The sequence below is a fragment of the Notamacropus eugenii genome, chromosome 6 (assembly GCF_028372415.1).
Source record: "Notamacropus eugenii isolate mMacEug1 chromosome 6, mMacEug1.pri_v2, whole genome shotgun sequence".
Taxonomy (NCBI): domain Eukaryota; kingdom Metazoa; phylum Chordata; class Mammalia; order Diprotodontia; family Macropodidae; genus Notamacropus; species Notamacropus eugenii.
The window spans coordinates 345,805,189-345,822,158 of record NC_092877.1 but is presented as its reverse complement, the minus strand read 5'-3'; the positions used below and the strand labels follow the sequence as shown (position 1 = coordinate 345,822,158).

Below are 16,970 nucleotides of genomic sequence, written 5' to 3'. Positions count from 1 at the left end.
AGACTTCAGCCTAAAAGGATTTCTGCCTTTAGGAGGGGATGGGTAATGGAATCAATGAAATATATAATTTGTTACATGCAAATGGTTTTATTATTCTCTTACCAATTAAACTGCTTACTACATAATGACCCTTTGTGACTTGGCTAACAATATGAAAGGAAAAAGTCATGATGCAAATAATACGATTGCATAAGTCAGAAATTGTGTATCTGACTCCTAAGTAGATAAGATCCAGGAAAGTAAAAGTGGGGTGGGAGCAGGGAGGCAGTGTTTTAGTCATAGTCACATGCACAAAAGCATTACTGATGAATGGACCCAGGAATTGGTCACAACACCCCTTATATGTCACAACAGCATGGTCCTGGGGCTCTAGCAGATCCATGGCAACTGCTTCTGTCGCAGGCAGCCTAGAAGCCACCAAAGAGTCAGGAGTGGTGTCAAAGAAGAAAAAAAGGAGGAAATCAGGATATTATCAGCAATGTGGGCAAAATCATTTTTCTTGGATTCTTCTTAAAATGTGAGGTTGGTCTCAGGCTTCACCTAACATTCATGAGATGACCAAAAATGATAAAAGAAATAAGTGGTTCTGGAGGAACTATGGAAAGGTAGGCACCCTGAAACATTCTTTCTAAACCTTTAGATTGGTGCAAATGTTCTGGTAAAAAAAAAAAATTGAATTATGTAAGAAAAGGCAATAAGTCACTCGTAACCTCTGACCCTGTTCCTACTACTGGGAATGAATATACTCTAAGGGGATTAAAAACAGAAAAAGATGAAATGATATGGGAGAACAAAATATTCATCTCAGCACTATTTGTATAAAACAAAAATGGAAACAAAATGGTTACCCATCATTTGGGGCACAGCTGGACAAATAGTGATATGTGAATAGAATGACTTATTGTTGAGACATAAACAAAGAAAAGGAATTCAGAGAATCAAAGGAGTAATGTGAACAATGACCACAGTAATGTAAGGGAAATCTCTATTAAAAATAAAGTCAGCCAAAACTCTACACCATTATAGTGATTAGTCACAGTCATAAAGGACAAAGGATGAAACATGCTTCTTCTCAGTAGAGAAGCATGAGGCTACAAGAATGGGATGTGGCCAGGCTTTCAGACATCTTCACTTAACAGGTTTGACTCAACTGCTTTGTTGGAATTTTTATTACCTGGTGGGGGAAGGGGTATATATGAGAGGATGTAGAGATAGTCTCAGTAAAATTTCTTTTAAAATATAAATTGGGGTTTAAATAGACTATAGAGTGAGGAAAGGGATAGACATACAGGGAGACACTGAACTACCAAGAGGTAGAAGGGTGAAATAAATTATTCAGCTCTGTGATTTTATATCTAAGCTCCACTGGCCCTATGTGAGAATACTGTATGAGACAGTTTATATAAACAAATGAATGAATGGATGTATTTTATATCCATATAAAGATACATATATATGCATGTGTATATATGTATACATATTCATACATGTAGGCATGTATGCCTATATTATGTTTGTGTGTACAGTTAACATATATATTCAAGTGCGACAATTTACAACAAATAAGAATGAGATACTTAAGTGTTCAAGAAACAGTGGGGGAAAAGCCTTTAACATACACATTTCACATCTTTCCTTTGGGTAGAAAGTCATCACTTAACCAAAGGTGCCCCATTCAGAAAGGCTATAAACTTGATCATCTAGTGAGGTACCAATGAGAGTATTTAGAATCCAGGTACAGCATGTATTGTCACAAACAGAGTGAGACATTGAAACCAGACTCTTGCAATTAAAGACAGTGTAGTGTGGTAGAAAGTGTCAGCAGACCTGAATTTCAATACCATCTCTTATGTTTACTCCCTGCACAACCTTGGAGAAGTCATTTAATCTCCAAGGGCATTAATTTTCTCATTTTTATGAAGGGCAGAGGTAGACTAGATAGCCTCTAAGGTTTTTTCCATCTCTAGATCTATGATCTTATGAACTTTACAGAAAGAGCTATTGGGCAAATCAATTAACCTCCCTCAACCTATGTGTAAAATGGGGAAGGGAATAATACCTGGACCGGTGATTTCTCAGGATTATTGTGAAGTGCAAAAGAAACTGTTGATGAAAGAAAGAAACAGAGAAAGAGGATGAGGGAGAGAGAGACAGGCAGGGGGAATGAAATTAAAATTAAATTTAAAAAAGGGAAAGGGGAAATAATGTTTTACTCAATAGAATACAAGGTTTTTGAGAGCAGATGCTGTACCCTGTTCCTCCATGCTGGTATGCCCCAGGCCTACCAGAGTAGTATATTTTGCCACCTACCAATCTGAATGACCTTGAACAATATTAACCTCTCTAGACTTCAGTTTTCTCAAGAGTAAAATTAAGGGGGTGGGTGCACTCAATAATTCCTGACACTTCTTCCAGCTCTAGTTCCATCAACCTATAAAATGAATAAATGTGCATTAAACTGGGGAAAAATATATATTTATATATATGTACATACATATATATGTATATGAACATAGACACACATATAAATTTATATATCCCAGTGTAATACACATACGCCCCAGACTAATGCACATTTATTCAGTATATGTCTATATACATACATGTACATTCAGTATGCACATACATATATATATACACACATATGCATATATACATATATATTCATTGGTCTTCAAAGAAGAAGGATTTGGATGAAAGGAGAAGATAGAAGAAGTTCAGAACAACTCTGGGCGGGGGGGCTAGATTCTTACAAAACAATTTCTGGAATAAGAACCCTGTACGTGTAGGGGAGAGTTTCACAAGTAATGGGGGAGGAAGACGGAAAATAGTCTCATCATTAGTAAGGAAAGAATATGGAAAAAGAGTCAGTTTACAAATGGACATTGATTTCCACCACCATGCCCCCTTAGCTGGAGAATTTTTCCTTTCAATAATGCATATGTCCCCATGATATTCATCTGTATGCTTTTCGAAGTTCTCAGCTCTCTAGAATTGACTTTATTAGAGAAAAATCTTGCAGGATGAAAATGATAGCAATCTTATAATTGTATGCTTTATCTTGTAAAAAATAGAAACATAATTCTACAAAATGAGATCAGGAGATGGTTGTATTCTTGTGTGATTAGGAGCATGGGTTTGGGGAAGGCTAGCGGCAGGACAGAACTGGGGCTCTAGCTATCTACAGGAAATGAGTAATTTATGAAACAGCCAACATATTCATTTGACTTATCTTAATCTGTGGGAATCCCTGGATGAATGATGATCACCACTAAATTAAGAGAACCAAAATGATCCTACCCAATTTCACATATCATATATATCATACATATATTATATACAATGTGGAGAGGGAGAGAGACAGAGAGAGATGGAGAGACAGAGACAGAGAGACAGAGAGAGAGAGAGAATCAGCTTTGGAATCAAGAAGACCTGGGTTCAAATCCTGTCTCTGACCCAAATTGACTCTGTGCCCATGAGACAATCAGTTAACCTCTCAATAACTCAGGCAACTCTCTAAAACTACATTATATATGAATTATTGATCAGCATTGGCACAGGGTTTTTCCATGGTGGAAGGTCCTTTTACTAATGATATCACAGGTCCTTGTCAGGTAAATGAATGAATGAAAGAATGAGCAAATGAATAGATAGATGATAGATAGACAGACAGACAGACAGAGATAGACATATAGACAGATAGACAGATGGACAGATGGATAGATGAATAGATGGATAGATGGATAGATAGATAGATAAACAAGAAAGTTCTACCTCATCATATCCATGGCTCCCTAAAGGGCCTTTGGGAGGTGAAAGATCTTCTAGCTTGATCCCTGAAGACAAGGACAAAGGAGTGCATCATCAAAAGAAGAGCAGCTCAGCTTCTATCTTCTGCGGTAAACTGGGGAAGGCTATATGGGTGGCTGAAAGTCAGTAAAATCCCATTGAACCCCAATTTTAAATGCTTTCCCCACCAAGATTGTTAATAAATGGAAAAAGAGAATTATTTTCATCTTCCCATCCTTGTCTTGCCATCACCTCTCCTCGGTCACCAGAATCCCAGTGGTGACACTAGTGTCTACCTGGTGCAAATCACTTTATCCATATGGCCTGAAGATGACTTGTGAAGTCCCTTCCAGGTGTGTCAGTCTATACTTCTGTGACTCTATGATCTCTAAGATCATCTTCAATTGTCAATGATATGGTCCTATTATATTTTCAAAGTTCATCAAGAATAAACATTGATCCTTGATCCCTCAGTAGTCCTTTTAGCATCAGTACGTCTACAGGAAATCCATTATCAGGAACCTACCCCAGATTTGAAGCCTTTACCTGATATTAGCTTCCCACATGAAAGACCATTGGCTTTTATCTTTTACCTGGGGAGTTAGTGAAAATACAAAGTTTCAGCATTGTCATCAGGCATCCACCTGCCTGGGTTTCCAACATTTCATATTAACCATATATGTGTCACAACCTGGAACCTTTTGCATTTGCCATCCACTGGAAGGCTCCAGGAAAGAGAACTATCAAAGAGTCACACCATCCTTACAGAACTGAGTAAAGCATTTGGAGTCAAGGGACCTGGGTTCAAATCTTGGTTCTATCAATTACTACCTGTAGCCTTGAAGAATCATTGAGGCTTTATTTGGCTCATCTGTAAAATTAGATAATTGGGCTAGATGACTTCAGATGTCCCCAACTAACCTAAATCAGTGTTCCTTTTACTGTGATCCTACAATACTATAAATCTGGGGGTTATTAAGGCAAATAGGGAGGTTAGAGTAGAAGAGAACCATGAGTGATCAACACCATTCAACTACAAAAGTTGGCAATGGAGACAAATGTTGTCCTGTTTGATCACTCTCTCTTTTCCTGGGCCAGCGATGTCATCTACACAGCTAGAGGAAAGCAACAACATGGTGGATATAATCTCATGAAGAAGTGGCAAACTGCTAAACATTTTGGTTGCTTCTAACATTATCTTCAATCAAGGAACATAATCTCTCCTCCCTCTGTTTCTGGGAATTCTTGACTTTCTTTAAGACTGCACTCAGACACCATACACTATGGAAATCCTTTCATGTCCCCTCTAGTTGCTAGTCATCTCTTTTTCCTCAATTTATATTGTATTAATCTCTTGAAATGTGGTACTCCCCAGCAGAATGTATTTACTTTTTGAGAGGGATTAACTGTGTTTCAACATAGTAATCCTTTGTAATCCTATATATTTCATTTTATATGTTTAAGAACATTGTGCTAAGAAGACAACCTTAGGCTTTGATGGACTGCCAAAGTATATATGACGCAAAAAAGCTCACATTTCCTGAGACTACATGTTCCCTAAGGACTCTAAATGTTAGGATTCCATGACAAATCAGGATTGGATATGGATTTCAGAGACTAAGCTAGAGATTCCTAAGCCACCTCCTCACTTCTTTCCCAGATGCCATTCAATCACTGATTCCCCAGCCCACCAGGACAGAAGAAAGTTTGCCCTCTTCTGTCTCTGTCCTACCTGAGTGATGTGGGAAGGGGCTGTAATCCTCTGGTCCTTCGATCCTATGAAATGTATTACTCTGCAATCTGTGTGGAAGGCCCACTTATACCTTTCACAGTTCTGCCATTAGCGAAACAAAACAAGCAAACAAAAAACCCAACAACCAGCCTTTCTAAAATAAACTAAAGACAAATTTCCCTTCATGTCACCCTGGGAGAGCTCACAATACACTACTTGGGTATTTATAAACCTATGGCCCTGGAAGCATGTGCTTGAAAGAGATCTCTGGCTCTGAGTCATGGCAGCCAGCGGGCAGATAAGACTAACAATTCAGCAAGGTAGAAAATATGGGGTGAAAAAATGGAGGCTTGGGAAAGTCATGGACCTCCCAAAGTGCTTTCCTAACAAAAGCAGTAGCAGAGTACAATGTCAGGTCCAGAAAATAAGTGAGTGGGAAAGCGACCACAATGAAAACAAGGGAAAATGGTTTCATCGCTAAAACAAACCTGGGTGGAAATAAAATCAGAAGTGGAAAGTACAAACAGGCCTTTCCGCACTACAAAGTCCAGATGAGCTTTCAGCTTTAGCTCAGTGGCATACGCAGAAAACCACATTCAGCAGAAATGAGCAGAGTACCCACTGCTTGTAACCCCTCGAAATGGAGATGGAGATGTGCTTAAGTATCAGCTCCTTGAAGAGACTCAAGGGATCAAAGAAGTTATGAACCAAATCGACATTTCTTTAGAAGATCCACTCATTTATCCCACATGTGTACATAAAGTGCCTACTGTGGTCAGAACAGTGCTCTGGTCATTATGGGAGATATGAAAATAACTAGGAGAGGACCTCTGATCTCCTGAGCCTTAAGCTATCAGATGTAGTATGGGTTAATGGGTATAATGTTGGACTTAGAATCAGGAAGACCCCACTTTAAATACCTCTTCTTACATTTAAGAACTATGTGATTGTGTGACTGTGGGAAGGTCACTCTACTTCTTATCCATAAAATGGGGATATTGATGCCACCTACCTTACCCAGTTTTTGTGACGATCAAATGAGATAATATGTGTAAATTTTGGAAAACTGAAAATATGCTACACAAATGTGAGCTTTCATATCAAAAGCACAATTATTTTTAGGGGTTTCAGTCCTGTGATTTAATCAGGGTGGAAATTTCCTCCTCCAATATTCATATACATATACAGGTGTTGAGTAGTTTCAGTCACGTCTGTCTCTTTGTGACCCCATTTGGGGTGTTCTTCACAAAGATAGTGGTTTGCCACTTCCTCCTCCAGTCCCTTTTTACAGATGATGAACTGAGGCAAACAGGGTTAAATGACTTGCCCAGGATCCCAGGATCACATTTAAGTAAGTTGCAAAGATAGCTGAAATTCACTGACTGCATTTTGCTTCACAGAGGGAGAGTCATGTCATTTGGGCTTACAAGCATTATACACTTTTGAGAGACCCTAGAGATCAGCAAAAATATGTGAATCCATCAAAAATGACTTCTACAAATTGAGGATAAAATTTGTAAGTGAGTTGAAAGACATAGACAAAATCAAATTACCTCTCACGGGTCCATTTGATGACCTTGATTAAAAAGCCACACAGTCCTCCCTCCTACAAACTGTTGAAAGAGAGAAAAATGTTACTATCTCCTTTTCTCATGCCTCCATCTGAGAAAAGATAGAAGGAAGATTTGGAAAGGAAATCCCAACATATCAGTTTTAGCCTATGTCAGATTTAAGGATCATTTAGGAAAGCACTCTCTTTCTAAAATGGACAGTTCAGTTTGAAGCCTTTTAAGAAAGCTGCCTCTTCAGACTCATTTCTGTACCTCTTTTCCAAGACAGGATGAAACCATTCATCCCACTTCTGTACATAAACTGCCTATTGGACAGCGTTGAGTTGCTATGCCCCATTTTCAAGTAGCTAGACAGCAACTTGTTTTGAATTATTAATTAGGTCACTGACAAAAATAGCTAAGCAGTTAAGTTCCCAGAAATTATCCATTGCTAACTAAAAGCCATACTTCCCCATGATCCCTATCCTGTAACCAGACATTATATTTGGAATCATTCTAGTTCATATTTATGGACATTGAAAGGACTTACTTTACCATGGACAAGTCACTTAAACTTCTGGAGTCTCAGTTTACTTCTCTCAGTAAAATTAAGAGTTGAATTAGAGGGAAATGGAGGTCTCTTCCAAGTCTACATCTATGATATGATGTTTGTTATTTCAATACCCCAGAATGTCAGCCCTAAGATTTTAGGCCTTCTGGCTTCCATTAGTCAAAGATGATCATGTCAATAATTTGTCAATGTTTTATTGTTACTCTTGTTGTCACGTGGACGTTATTTCTTCACCATAGAAAGTACCTCAAAGAGAAAACTCCTTGTATCAATGCAAATCAACAACTACTCTTCAACTTAACATCTTAGAGAGTAGTCTTCTGAAGGCATGAAGGTGGTCAGCACCTGTCCCAAGGTTACAGAGCCAGTATTTTCCACAAATGGATTTAATTTGTCCTGGTTCTGAAGCCCTCTCTGTATCTACTGTAATTTGCAGCCTTTCATTATCAAAATAGATAGCAGAAACCTTCTGAAACCATATTGGAGGGCCTTAAATGAGGAACAAAGTAATTTGTATTCTATCTCTGTGACCACTGAAGATTCTTGATCCATAAAAGTGACCTAGCCAGGTCCGGGATTTGGGAAGGTGATTTTGACAGCAATGTAAAGGGTGAAACAGAGAGGATATAAGCTGGAAGCAGTGAGTCCAGTGAAGAGGCTGACATAATAATAATAGTCCCAGCAGAAGATGCTGTTGGCCCATAATGGGTTCTGGCCATGAGGAAGAAGAAGGCTACAAGAGATGAGTTGGATAAGACCAGGGTATTGCTTGAAAAGAGGAGGCCATGAAGAGACCAGAGTTTCTTGAGCATTCAGGTGACTGGAAGGGCAGCAAAGTTCTCAAAAAGAGTGGAATCACATTCTGAGAGACCTCTGAGATAGAGATATCAGAGAGTGTGCTAGGTTAAAGGATCATGTAATCAAAAATACAGAGCTAGGAAGAAACCTCAGCAACCATCCAGTTCAAACTCCTCACTTTACAAATGAAGAAACTGAGGTAAAGAGAGGTTAAATGACTTACCCAGAGACCCAATCACTAACAGAGTCTGGACTCAGAGTCAGGTTTTCAAGCTCCAGACCCAGTATTATCTCCCTTATAGCCATACCACATCTTGCATCCCTGGCTATTGTGTGAATAAATTCCAAAGACCAATATCAAATACCACCATAGTTTTATTTAGCCCTTTTAGTATTTCAAAAAACTTTCCTATACTGTTTCTCATTTGATTTTCACAACAACTTTAAGAAGTAAGTGGGGCAGGAATTGTTAGCTTCTTGCATATTGGGGGGAAGCTGAGGCCCAGACCACAGTGGTAAAACTAGGATGACTCTAGCACAAGATTCTTCCCTTAACCATAGTGTGGAAAAAAAAGTGATGGTAGGGTCATACCAGCACAATAGAAGGACTTCATTAATGATTGATGACTGGAACTTGACATTTGGGATCAGAAGTCAACTAATCAGTTACCCACCAACCTTGTAGGTCTGGATAAAGAATAACTAACTGTGGGCCAGCTACTCTGGAATTTCAAAGTTCAGAGGTTACAGCCCCTGCCCAGGAGGAATATATAAAAGAGAAACATAGGCTAAACAAGGCATACAAACAGTGATGAGGAAACAACCAATGATTAGTTGTTTCTTGCAGATGTATCTTCCTTCAGCCAACCAAAGACAAAGAAGGCTGTTGGACCAATCATGATGCCAGCTGCAGAATCTAGACCACACCCACAATTTCCATTCTAATTTCCTAGAAAGATCTTTTCCCATCACACACTCCAGGTACTGTATTTGACATGATACTAGGTCATACTTTTGGACTTTACTCCTATTCATATATTTCCCATTCTAGTTCAATTGGTCTGCAAGCTGTTCCCAATGGCCAACACATCTCCTACCACCATACTTTTGTATAGACTTGTATATAGACTTTTGTATAGAGAATATACTAGCTTCTCATCCCTGGTTTCTTTCAAAGTACAACTGAATGGCTACCTCCCACATGAGGCATTTCCTGATCCCCCAATTTATCAGGATTCCAAAAGTCATTTTATTTTTCCATACTTATATTTTGGGTACATAAGTAAACCCTTTGGGGACACAGGTAGTTTTATTTTTTTTTACTTTTTCTCTCAAGCAATTAATGTAGAGTGCCTTGCACACAGTAGGCATTTAATTTTGGTAATTGAATTGGCTGTCTTCAAAGAGATTGTCCAAAGAATACTGTTCATTGGCTCTTTTCCATAACAATTACTCATTTGGCAATAGCACTCAAGTTTAGTAAAAAAAAAATGTTTGTAAAATTGAGTCACATAACAAAAGCTATCAGAGACATTCATTCTAAATAGCCTGAGAGGGCCACAAGCCAAGTCAGAATTTAGGACATAGCCCAATTTTATTTTTAAATAACCTTATCACTTCCATCTTTAAAAAAATGGCAAGAGAAAATTTCCACAACATATGCTATATCTCTTTCACAAAATCGATAAATATCACGTTTTGAAGTTGCTGATGTCCAGAGTCTCATCAATTCTGTTTTGTTTCCACTGGATTCACCTCTCCCTGGCCTTTCCACATTTTTATAGTTTCCAACCTAGTTTATACCAGCCATATTTTAGCCAGGCTGTCACACTTGGAAGCACATCCCTCAGGATGTCAAAGGGCATTACTAACAAGCAGGATTACACAGGACTTGCTTGGAGCCACCAGCATGGGGAAGGGAGCAGAGCACCCTGGGCAAAATAGTAGCATGTCTTGGGAAAACAGTAGAGAGTTCTCCCTTAGCATCAGTTGAAGAAAGAATGAGGTGGAGGTGAGAGAGATGCCACCTTTGGGAACACTAATAGGGTAGAAGGTGACATCTGAAGAGAGTAGGTGGGTCTGAAGTAAGACCATATACTACCCTTCCATAATGATGCTTTTTAACAACCAATTAATTAGAACCATAGGAGTTCCTAAGTCCCTGCCTGAGCCCTCTTCTCCCTAAATACTAGATTATTCAATCATCTCATCAGCTTGCTGTTCTGTTGTTTTTGTTGTACTATTTCAGTTGTGATCCCATTTGGGAGTTTCTTGGCAAAGATATTGGAATGGTTTGCCATCTCCTTCTTTGACTCCTTTTACAGATAAGGGAACTGAGGCAAACAGAGTTAAATAACTTGCCCAGGATCTCATAGATAGCAAGTATCTGTGGCTGGATTTGAACTCAGGAAGATGAGTCTTCCTAACTCCAGGCCCAGTGCTTTATCCACTTACCACCTTACTGCCCTCATGAGTTCTCATGGATTCAATATTCACACATAAACCTAGCATTCTCAGATCTATTTATGCATCCTTAACCTAGCTCCTGACTCTAATGTCCATCTCCAAATGCTTATTGGGCTTCTCAAATTGGATATCCTATAACCATTTTAACTCAACAGGTCCAAAATGGAACTCATTATTCCCCTCCGCCCAAACTCTCCTATCTTCCTTACATCCCTATTACTATCAAGGGCACACAATACTGCCAGGCACCCGGGTTCAAACCTAGGCATCATCCTGGACTTTTCACTCTCTCACCCTGCCCCATGCCCCATCACCCCCATATCCACTTTGTAACCAGGGCCTGACAATTTACTTTCATGATATCTCTTTCATATGTCCCCTCCTACCCTAGGATATTGCTACTACATTGGCACAGCTACCCTGGTGCAGACTCACACTACAGCCCCACTGTATGTTGCAGTAGCCTGTTGGCTGGTCTCCCTGGAACAAGTTTCTTTCTACTCTAGTCCATTGCCACTCATCTGTCAAGCTAATCTTCCTAAAGTGAAAGTCTGACCTTCTCATCCACCTATCCAATAAACTCCAATGGTTCCCTATTACCTCCACAATCAAACATAAAATCCTCTGTTTGGCTTTTAAAACCCTTCATAGCTTGACCCCTCTGGTCTTTCCAGTTTTTTTACACCTTATTCCTCTCTATGTACTCTGAGATCCAGGAATATCAGCCTCCTTCTTGATCCAGCACCAGGGCCCTCCATTTCCTGACTGTGAGTTTTCAGTGTCTATTTCTCATGCCTGAAATTCTCTCCTTTCTTGTCTCTGCTTTGTGGTTTCCCAGGCTTCTTTTAAGTCTTTGCAAGAATTATTTCTTGATTCTTCTTAATGTTAGCTCCTTCCCCCTGAGATTATATATGTGTGTGCATCCTGGGCCATCTCCAATCATCCTGATGATCAGGTCACTGGACCCAGATGGCTCTGGAGAAGAGGGTGAGGTTGGTGACCTTGCACAAGCCTTCCTCACTCAAATCAAAGTCAACTGCAAGTCATGCCATCATCTAGATGCCACGGTCCTCTTCGAGAGCAAAGGACAAACACAACAACAATATGTGTGTGCGTGCAGGTATTTGTATTTATATACACACATACATGTGTATACAGGTATGTGTATTTATATGCACATGTATGTGTGTATACACGTGTGTGTATTTATATACACATATGTATTGCAATTTTAGGTATGCATATTTATATCTACATGTATATGCCTATGTCTATATATAGGCATATGTGTGTGCGTGTACACACATGCGTGTTTATATACACATATGTATTGTATATACATGTGCATGTTTATATACATGTGTGTTTTGTAGATACAGACATGTGAGTTTATATGCACTGTGCATTTGTATATATAGGCATGTGTATTTATACAGCCATATATGAATTAATGCACATATGTACTGCTTGCTTTTTATTTCTTTTCACGACATCTGTTACAAGGTATGGATCAATGGGAAGGGAAAAGACTAGGAGGATATATCTGGAAATAAAGGTTACATAAAACAAAAACGTCAATAATATTAAGATCTTCAAAACAATGTAGCTGTTTCATAAAAGTTTAGTTCCCATTCATCAAACAGCATGATGGGGCAGTTGAAGGAAATGGGAGTGGACCTCTCCAATGACTTGGTCAGTCCGCCCCTGGAATATTATGCTCCCTTCTGATGCCATATTTTTCATAAACTAATATGATCACAGATGGTGAAGGGTCTTAAGACTGACTGGAAGTCTGAAGATAGAGTGCAAGAATTCAGAATGTTTAGCCAGAAAAGGAAAAGAGTGGAGAGGGGAGAGGTTGACAAGGAAAACATGGACCTTGGTCATTTAAAGCTATTTCATGGAAACACAAAACAAGGTTTAAACTCGTTCTGATTGGTCCCAAGTAGGAGAACTAGGAAGAATGAGTAAAAGTGGCTAAGAGATGGATTGTTGTGTGAGGTAAAGAAAAATTTCCTGGGTGTTAGAAATACCCCTAAGTGGAATGGTCTGTTGAGAGAGGCAGCGAATGCCTCCATGATGGAGGACCTCAGACAAAGCAGGATGACCACCAGATGTGATGTTGTAAAGGGATGATTGTTTAGGTGATAGCTGAACTCAGTGTTTCTGAGATGCCTCCTACCTCTGAATTCCTGTGCTTGTGCTGCACTTGGGATCAGGAGACCTGGGCTCAGATACTGGCTCAAATACTAACAGTGCAGCCTTAGGCAAATCATCCAGTCTTTCTGAAACTCAGTTTTCTTCATCTATAAAAGGGGAGTGGGGATACTTACCTACCTACTGCACAGGGTGGTGGTAAATGGAAAAAATTAAATCTTTGCAATGGTAGAAGTGATAGGATCTTAAATTAGGATCATATCTTTCATGAGCTAGTGAGGACCTTGGAGATCATCTATTCTAACTTCTACTTTTACTGATGAGGAAACTGAGGTACAGGGAGGTTAATTGACTTGATTTTTTTCTCTTGTTGGCAATCCCTGGTATGTCACTTGATAACCCATAATTTCCCTTAGCAGGGCCATACCTTTGCTCTCCAGGGCTCTTTCCACTGGTGATAACTCCTCAGGACTTATCCTCAGCCAAGTGCTGAATTAATGAAAAGTACTCTCACTGTTCTACCGTCAACTATTCTTTTACAGTGCCCTTCTTCCCCCTTCTTATCCCCACATTCCCAACATGATTTTGACCCCTTATTCACAGGAAGTCCCCTATACTCTGGATTCCTTCATTCATTCATTCACAAAACCTGCTCTCAGCCAGCAGCCCCATTGACAGAACCTAAACTAACTCACATTCAGATGCTTGCCAATGGTGGAGGGAGAGGTAACAAAATGTGGTAGAGTATTCCCCCACTGAATTTGTGATCAGATGACCTCGGTTTGATTTCTGGCTATGTCACCTGTATGACTTTGGACAGGTCATTTTCTTTCTTTGGCTCTCATTTTAATCATCTGTAAAATACGACTTTTCAAATAGATGACCTCTATGGTCTCTTCCTGTTCTAAATTCTGCAGTAGAATCTTTACTCCATTGCAGGGGAAGACATTATTGTTTTGAAGGAGATGAGAATTATAATTATTTTTGAAACAGATGAGAGTGGTACAAAGAAAAGAATTGCTTATTATGGGAGGCTACTACAGACAATACCAAACTGGTTGGGGCAATAATTTGGCAACATGTGATCATAATAATGACAGCGCATATTTCTATTTTATTCTAAAATAAACAAAATGCTTAATGCAGATTATCTCTTTGGATTCTCACAACAATCCTGTAGAATGGGGGCCATTATTATCTTCATCTTACAGTTGAGGAAACTGGTCCTGTGGATCAATGACTTGGTACTAAAAAGTGACATGGGATTTGATTGCTGGACTTCTGGATTAGAGACTCAGAGTTCCACACTATCTCAAGGAATATAGCTGGCCCATCTTGAAATTCACAAAACCTTGAAAATTGAATCTGCTTTATTGATTCATGAGGTGGGTCTTGTGACCTTTTCAGTATCTTTTCATCTGTGGTCATCTTAAGAGCCCCTGTGTCTGGTGACACATTAAGTCAATGCTGCTTCAGGCACCAGAAGGCCAAGAAATGAAAGTAGTAGCACTGGAAAAGCCAATTTGTCAAAATTGGGCCAAGTTTCAATGTATCTCCGTAACCTGATATTAATTTTTTAAAAAGCTGGTGCCAAGTGGCAAATGGGACTCTTTCTTTCAACTTAAAGAACAGAAAAACTGTAGAAAGCAAAGCAAAAGTTTGGATGCTGGAGGAATTTTTTTCCCACAAAAAGATTTTCCAGGTTAAATAAAATTATCTCATTGTATGAGTCATTTTAAACCTAAATTGGATTAAATCATAAAAAAGACCAGTAGTAACAATATTGAAACATAGAACGTAAACAGGATAAATTAGCAAGTTTCTTGGAACAAGGTAGTTCTATGAAGGAAAGCATGTCTTATGGTTAATTTTGTGGTATTTTTTTTAACCTCTGACTGACACAATCAAATTTGATTCAGTTCAGTCAGCATTTAAATAAAATGTGTTTTATCAATATCTTTTTTAGAACTCACGTTAATTGTTATAGCCACTTAACATTTGGCTTTGTTGTAATGTCCTTTACATTTTACTGATCGTATTTACTGCATATAATGCTTTCCTGGTTCTGCTTACATCCCTGTGCATCAGTTGATGAAGTCATCTTGGGGTTTTTGGTAAATTCCTAAAGTTGGGTTATTTTGTATGACCCAACAGTATTTCTTTGCAATTATATGCTACTGTTGATCCAGTCAGGGTCCCATTTGTGGACACCCAATTTCAACAAGCATTTATTAAACATCTGATCTATGCAAGACACTATGATGTAACATGGCTTAGTCAAAAACAAAAAGAAAACAAACCCAAAACGAACAAAAAAAAAATCTATGGGTAAGAAAGAGTAGCCTAGATTCTCCTATAATATATATTCAGATACACAAATACAAAATGTAAGGTAGAAGGTATATGAAGTAAATACAAGATCATTTTAAGAATGGAGTAAGTAGTGACAACCAGGAAGGTATCAGGAAGGGCTTTATGAATATGTCTGAGGTGAACCTTGAAGGAAACTAGGGATTCCAATGGGTAGATAGAAAAAACAAGCTCATTACACACATGGAGATCAAGGCAAAGTCACAGAGGTGGGAGCCAGTCTGCCACGCATCAACAATAGAAAGTCAGTCAGTTTGATGGAAATATACCTTGCAACAGGGGCAACAATGAGAAATGTCTGAAACCATCTGGTTCCTCTAGATGTCAACCTTCAAAATATCCTGAGATGCCTGAATCCCCAGGACATGTTTTGCAATGATTTTATTAAACCAATATTTCAACCTCAATCTTCTTATTTTAACTCAAGCATAAATTCGATTAGTTTATTTCTCTCTTTTTACAGCTTACAACTTTTACAACTTACAACGTAGAAGTTTGGATAACATTGGGAACAACAGCCAGCTTTTCATCCCCTGAAGTCTGATTTTTGGCCACCATGTCTCATCTTCTAAAAACTGAAGTATGAAATGCTTCTTACTTCTGTCAAAGAATAACATCGTGTAACAGCAATAAAACAACTATTGACTCTCAAGTTGAATGATCTGGATTCAATCCTGACTTTGCCATTGGTTGCATTTTCCCCCCTGGGCAAATCTGTAAGTCTAACTAAAAGGTAGTTGGACTAGATGAAGTCTAAGGCTTTTGAATGTATTGTAGACTAAAAGTTGGAGGGAAGCTCAATTACCATCTATTCTAACCCCCTCTTTTTGTAGGTGAGAAAGCTGAGGCCCACAGAGAAACATGACTTACCCAAGGTAACATAGGGAAATTGACAGAGACAGAATTCAAATTCAGGATCTTTGACTCCCACATTCTAATGTTCTTTACTCTGAATTCCTTCTGAATTGTTTCTAAATCCAGTCTTCTTTGCTTACACTGTACCTCTCCCCAACCAACTTCCAGGTCTAATTCTATAATACTAAGGGAGGTGAAGGAATATTTGCAATCCTGTTAAAAACGGTGTTGGCTGGGCACTGGGAAGAGCTCTCCTAGAATTGTCCATTACAATGAGACATACCGCCCTGCCTAAGGCAGTGGACAGGAGGTTGCAATTGGAGTCAAAGGACCTGAGTTCAAATCTCAGCTTTGCCACTTGTTAGCTTTAAGCAATTCTTTGTGAAATTGAAATATATCATCCATTTGCATATTTAAATCCTGACAATAAAGTATTACATGTATTTTTTACTTCTATATCACTCTTCTTTTGAAGCCAGAAGTTGTAAATTTGTCATCAAAATGATTACTTACTGTAGGGAAGAAAGCACTGATTTTAGAGTCAAAGGGTCTGGATTCAGACCTCAGCTTGAATGCTCACAACCCATGTGACTTTGAGCAAATCATCTCTGAGCCTTAACTTCCTCATCTGGTTGAACTCTAAGATCTCTTCTTGCTCCATGTCTATGACCTTATAATTGGC

At 38.8% G+C, this 16,970-nt stretch overlaps 1 long non-coding RNA gene across 1 annotated transcript; it reads left to right on the top strand.

Moving 5' to 3' along the window:
- The first annotated feature begins 238 nt into the window (after positions 1-238).
- Positions 239-16,085, top strand: LOC140511716 (uncharacterized). The gene is made up of 2 exons (XR_011969649.1): positions 239-605; positions 15,897-16,085. It is a non-coding gene; the product is annotated as an uncharacterized lncRNA (long non-coding RNA).
- The last annotated feature ends 885 nt before the right edge of the window (positions 16,086-16,970 follow it).